The sequence below is a fragment of the Petromyzon marinus genome, chromosome 16 (assembly GCF_048934315.1).
Source record: "Petromyzon marinus isolate PM22_M1 ecotype Great Lakes invasive population chromosome 16, UKy_Petmar_22M1.pri1.0, whole genome shotgun sequence".
Classification (NCBI taxonomy): domain Eukaryota; kingdom Metazoa; phylum Chordata; class Hyperoartia; order Petromyzontiformes; family Petromyzontidae; genus Petromyzon; species Petromyzon marinus.
Window position 1 is genome coordinate 6,938,083 of NC_133682.1, and position 6,567 is coordinate 6,944,649.

General features: G+C 48.2%; 1 long non-coding RNA gene across 2 annotated transcripts; it reads left to right on the forward strand.

Moving 5' to 3' along the window:
- The first annotated feature begins 590 nt into the window (after positions 1 to 590).
- Positions 591 to 5,658, forward strand: LOC116942777 (uncharacterized). Of its 2 annotated transcripts, XR_004402854.2 has the most exons (3): positions 591 to 1,125; positions 2,240 to 2,402; positions 3,670 to 5,658. It is a non-coding gene; the product is annotated as an uncharacterized LOC116942777 (long non-coding RNA). The 2 variants fall into 2 exon arrangements; XR_012941818.1 differs by lacking the exon at positions 591 to 1,125 and having other exon boundaries at positions 1,700 to 2,402.
- The last annotated feature ends 909 nt before the right edge of the window (positions 5,659 to 6,567 follow it).

The following is a 6,567-nucleotide window of genomic DNA, read 5'->3' on the forward strand; positions in this document are numbered from 1 at the left end:
CTCCTCATCATCATCCTCCTCATCCCCCTCCTCATCATTCCCCTCCTCATCATCCTCTTTATCATCCTCCTCATCCCCCTCCTCATCATCCTCCTCATCATCCTCTTCATCATCCTCCTCCTCACCCTCCTCATCCTCCCCCTCCTCATCCTCCTCATCCCCCGCCTCATCATCCCCCTCCTCATCATCCTCTTTATCATCCTCCTCATCCCCCTCCTCATCATCCTCCTCATCATCCTCTTCATCATCCTCCTCCTCCTCACCCTCCTCATCCTCCCCCTCCTCATCATGATCCTCCTACTCCTCATCCCCCTCCTCATCATCCCCCTCCTCATCATCCTCTTTATCATCCTCCTCTTCCCCCTCCTCATCATCCTCATCATCCTCTTCATCATCCTCCTCACCCTCCTCATCCTCCCCCTCCTCATCATCATCCTCCTACTCCTCATCCCCCTCCTCATCATCCCCCTCCTCATCATCCTCTTTATCATCCTCCTCATCCCCCTCCTCATCCTCCTCATCATCCTCCTACTCCTCATCATCCTCCTCATCTGTCCCGATCTGAACGCACCGCACGACGTCACCCCCCCCACACCGACCACGGCGCCCATCCAAGGGCGGGAGGCAACGCGGGCGTCCCGCCACAAGCTGGGGATGGCTGTCGCTCGCTTTGCTTCTGTCGCTTTGCTTCTGTCGCTCGCTTTGCTTCTGTCGCTTTGCTTCTGTCGCTCGCTTTGCTTCTGTCGCTTTGCTTCTGTCGCTTTGCTTCTGTCGCTTTTGCTTCTGTCGCTTTGCTTCTGTCGCTTTTGCTTCTGTCGCTTTGCTTCTGTCGCTTTGCTTCTGTCGCTTTTGCTTCTGTCGCTTTGCTTCTGTCGCTTTGCTTCTGTCGCTTTGCTTCTGTCGCTTTTGCTTCTGTCGCTTTGCTTCTGTCGCTTTGCTTCTGTCGCTTTTGCTTCTGTCGCTTTGCTTCTGTCGCCGTCGTTGTTGTCGTTGTCGTTTTTGTCGTTGTTGTTGTTGATGGCGGCTCGCGGGCCAAGCTCTCTCATCGGAAACGGGGGGAGGGGGCGGAAGCTGAGAGACTCCATGGGGGCGCTATCGGAGGGCGTCTGGAATGTAAACCACGAGGTGATCGCGCTTGACAAGGGGGGGGGGGGGGCTCGCTTTAGCTCGAGAGAGCTCCTTACAAATGCTGGGAGTTCCTTCTGGGAGGTGACCTCCCTCCATCCCTCCCTGCCCCCGCCACCCTCTACGGAACCACAAATTGTGACACTTTTAAAAATGAATAAACGTTCCCAACACAAGGAAACGAATCAACACGGAGGTGGCAAAACAACTGCACTCACCGTGGCTTCTACTCACGCTGACAATAAATTTTGTTATTTTTAAAAAATATATATATATACATATTGAAATAATCCGAAATTTTTATAGAGGGTAAGATACGAACATTTGAAGTTGACACAACGAACTAACATCATGCCCCGTGTTCACGGCGGGCAGGACTGCGCTGGACAGAAGTAACAAATGAGTGTACACATATATACACGAGACTGTGTACTTTCAGTCAAATTTTTATTTAAAGCTTTCGTGACTCCAAGGATTCATATTCTTGGCTCTTTCGGTAAAGTCACGTCGAAGCGAAACAATAAAATAAAATTAAAAATATTTTATAAAATAAAATAAAATTCAAAATATTTTATTGTTTTATATTTTTATTATTTTATTGTTTCCCTTCTACGTGACTTTACCGAAAGAACCAAGAATATACTTTCAGTAACTTACTCGCGAAGTGTTTCTCAGTGGCACTGTTAGCGCGCGATCCTCTCGCCAGAGCCGTGCACACGGCAGGCGGACTTCGACGTTCCCAATATTTCAAAGTCACGGTATTTTGGGGTATAAATGTTTCGTAACTCTCCACCACCGACACGGCCAATTAGTAAGGGATTCGCCACGTGAACAAAACGCCAAATAGTTCACTACTTCAGCCCACCGGCGCGTTGGAGAGAAACATCCACAACATTTACAATTTGAAGTCGTACGACGTTTCGCCGGTAATTACATCCAGCATCATCGCGCGAAACGTCGTGCTCTTGATAGTGTAATGAGCGACTTCCGTGACACGTCGTGTATGCGGTACTTCTTTCATTTCTCACACTGAGCACAACACAAGCCAACCCTTATTCCTCTCGCTCTGAGCACAACACTGAGATATTAACGTCTCTACTGGCTACACACACAGCCGATCACTCGGCGTGATCTCGCCGCCCTCACTCGACCACGCCGCTAGCTGGCAGCGTAGCCGAGGACGGCAATGGAAACCCCGCAGGAGATCTTCCACGTGGCCGCACGACGGAGAGAGATGTCGGCGAGCAGCGACGCAGCCAGGACCCAAGGATCCACACGTGAGCCCCGAGCCCCAGATACCTCTCCCTCTCCGATTGGATGTTCCCTTGACCGTGCCCGTACCCGTGCTTCCCTTTCCAAGCCAGCAGGTGTCATCATGTCATTACAATATGACACCAATTATAACTCAATCAGTGGCTAAAAAAATGTGCTCTTGTTACAGGACTAAGGGTTGCCACCTGCCTGGGTTTAATCCCGGTGGTACGGGTATTGGCATCTTTTTTATATATTAAGTTTGTTGACCTTCTACCGCGCCTCCGATTAGCCACGGTTGACTACGTACGGTGCGAAAGAAGTTCAACATACAGTACAACACATGCGTCTGCGTTCGTGGCGTCAGGAACTGGTTTGTGCTCAGCTCTGGTACCGGTATTGCGTTGAACTTTACTGCAGGACACTGCACAGCGGTTTGGTTTGGGATTTTTTTATTTTATTTACAGAACCTAGGCGCGCTCGACTGAGAAATCATGTCCGCGTTCGAACTCGTGGCTAAAAAGGTGGAGACCCTGCAACTTGATGCGCGACTCCTGGCCTCTCAAACGATGCCGCCACTGGAACTTTGTCTCAAAGCTTCCTGTGATCCAAGTCCGGCCAATAAATTCGGTGGGGGGGGTGGGGAGTGGGGACATCATCTGAGAGTGCCGCTACCGTGGCGATACGGCCAGTGTACCACCACGTCTCCTCGCGTGACGCCATGCACCCAAAGGGGACTCGCGATTGGGAAGAAGAAAATTCCACGGTTTTAGCATTAATAACGAAGAGGGGGGGGCGGGGGAGTTGGTTGGGGGGGGGGGGGCTTCGCGTGTCTGCATCCACTCTCTCGGACATAGACAAAGCGACTCGTTCGCCTGGCAACAAGGAGCCTCAACAGCTACAGCGCGCGCAGTAATTAAGTCTGTAAGGAATACTTGATTCTAAAAAACTTAATTCAAACCAATTCGGTCGCTTGATTGTACCATTCCAGTTGTTTAAAATGTTCTCCGAATGCCATTATCTAATTATACGTACAGTATACGCTTTTTTTTTTTTAGGGATGGGGGGGTGGAGTATTCGTGATGTTGAATTGCATGAGGTAACCGCTAATCAGTTCCGCAGGTTGATCGTGGCAATCCACACAAATGGAGCCGCCTTGAAGACTCAAGAAACGTTTCGCAACAGATGCGCCGCTGGCACATTCTGGCACGTGTGTTGTATGTTTTCGAACGTACGAACGCGTCACCCTGTATGCCCCCCCCCTCCTCCCCCCCCCCCCCCCCCTGGATCCAGACGCTGAAGGAGCCGGGCAATGTGTGAGACATGAAGTGTTCAAGAGAAGGATGAGCAAAATAAATCGACGCCGATTGTGAACAACACCGTGGCTCTGAAGAGGGTGACAGATACAGGCGATGGTCAAGATGTCTTGTGAGCCCCAATTAATGTACCCTTAATTTAACATTTTTACATTTTTCTTTTGCATATTCATTTCTGTTTTAAATAAATCTTCATTTTTTTAATATATACAGTTTTAGAGAATTAAATGCGGGTCACAAGACATAATGGACCACCCTGTATAATAAAGCGACGTTTCGGGGAAATGGCCCTTCTTGCAGAGCAGAGATATTGTTGTGAAGATGAAAAATAAACAGTCCTTGACTATATTTTTTTCAAACTTGATTTGAAGCTTTCGTGACTGCAGGAATTACTCTTTGGTTCTTTCGGTAAAGTCACGTAGAAAATAAATTAAATAATAGAATACGACGTTTCGATTGCAACACAAGCAATCGTCATCAGGTAGAACTAATTATGAGAGAGAGACAAAACACAGACACGGAGACACACAGACAGACACACAAGCAGAGAGAGACGATGCAGAGACACACAGAGAGAGACACACAACATAGACACACAGAGAATAAATATTTTTTTTTATTGTAGGCCCCGATGGCCTATCGGGGAAAATTAGGAGCAACTTAAAGGGCGCTCACGATAGTGTTGCTGATGAGAGCGAACGCCCTTCTTGAAATTGGGCGAAGTTATGGGAACCTTGAGTAGGGTTGGATTGGATTGAATTGTAGGCTCGCAGTGAGCACGCAACGTTGGTTGACGTTGAGCCAACGATGGTCCAACGGCGACCAATGTGTGCATGTTTAATGGTAACAGCGTGATACGAAATGTAACATATTCTTTGGTTCTTTCGGTAAAGGCACGTAGATAGAAAAATAATAAAATAATAAAGCGAATACAAATGACAAATAATAATAAAATATAAAATAAAGATGAAAAACCACGAAGTTTCGATCGCAACACAAGCAATCGTCCTCAGGAAAGGGGGCTTTGGTTTTTATTTTCATTATTTTTATTATTCACTTCATGTTTTATTATTATTTTTCTATGTGACTTTACCGAATGAACCAAGGAATATGAATTCCTGCAGTCACGATAGTTAAGTCAGAAATGTAACATGACAAAGACAAGATTGACAAGACGATGGCATTCATAGGTTAGAGAATCACATCTCGAGATAACGCTTGCAGCTGCGGTTCTTGATTCATAACGATCATTAACACCATCATGACGATGGCAACAATTAATATGTTTAGCATTGCAGGGCTGTGTTATACCATATGTGTTATACCATATGTGTTATACATATGCTATACCATCTGTTGAGTTCGCTTCAGCGGTCAGCCTTTGCACAGCAAACTGGAAGTGCTGATTTCAACCCTATTACTAACACGGCCCCATGCAGATGAGCGATTATGTTTGCAGCCAATCGAGTGCTTTCAGGGCAGAGATGCTTTGAAAACCTAGTAACTCTATATATTTATTCTTATACGTATTCATTAGTTGTATTTAGTCATATATTAGGTTTTGAGTTTTTATATTGTTTGAATTATATTTTTAACTATTTTTATTTTACCAGGTAACGCCTACTGAGCGATGTAGCTCTTTTCCAAAATGCGATGCAGCCACAAATGATAGCTCAACAAAAGTGGCTTATCATGTGGAAATGTATAGCAGCCAAATCCTCTAAAGGCATGTTTCTAAATGTGGAGAGAAACCCCGGAGGACCCGGAGAAAATCCATGCGACCATGGAGAGAACGGTCAAACTCCAAAAATACAGCAGGCGTCAGGGTCGGCATCGAACCCACGACCTCCTGTATACTAAGCGAGGTAGTTAACATCTCCTAGCCACCGTGACGCTCCTCTTATTTGTGCTTCAGCACCACTGGCCAACGCAGCAGCAGCAGCAAAATAAAACGAAAATCACCAAACTCTGTCTGTGCCCTCCTTCTCCGCACGCATTCCTCGGTGTGCGACAGGGCAGCGTTACACCCAGCCTCTCGTTGCGTCGCAGTGTCAGCCTTTAAGAAGAAAAAAAGGTTACCTCTGTGTGTGTGTGCCCGGCGTGACGTTGTTTTGTGTGTGTGTGTGTGCGGGAAGCGTTCCCGAGCCGCCTTGCTCTTCTCCTAGCGCAGGTGCGTGCGTGAAGCCTGCAACAGCCGACGCCAAGAGCCGACAGAGACCCCGCACGGGAGCCGGGGGCTTTGTTGCGTGTGGCAGGCGTCTCGCGCGCACGGCCTTAGTAATGACCTTTCGTTTATTGATGCCCCCCGCCCCCCCCACACACACACACACGCTGGGCAACAGAAGTGCCCCGACAGTGCATTTGGGACGGCCGAGTTGAAGAGCGCTAGTTTATTGCGTGGAGAAAGAGGGAGAGAGAGAGAGAGAGGAGGAGCGGGGGGGGCGATTAATTGAGTCGCGATGCTCTGGCTCTCACAACGGCCACCACCCACTGGGTTATGGGATCGCTTAACGACGCAGCTCAAGGAGACGAATGGTCCCCGTCTTGTAGATACATATGCCCCCGAGGTTGTCCCACGCGAGTCTAAAGTTTGTTACTCGTTAAAAAAAAACACACACACAAACACACGCACGCGCGCGCGCGCACGCGCACAAAAGACTCTCAAGTCACGGCCACGTGCGGTGGTGCTCCGTCAGAGCGCATGAGCGATGAGACCCCATGGATGATGAAAAGGAAGAGGCGTGGGCATGATGTTACAGCGAGTGCAATAATGGCGAGATTGACCTCAAATTTGGCATGTTTTGATATCTCATTAATGCAGCTTGAACCTCGCGTCAGGCAGACTGAGACATGCCCCCCCCCCAGGTACGCATCT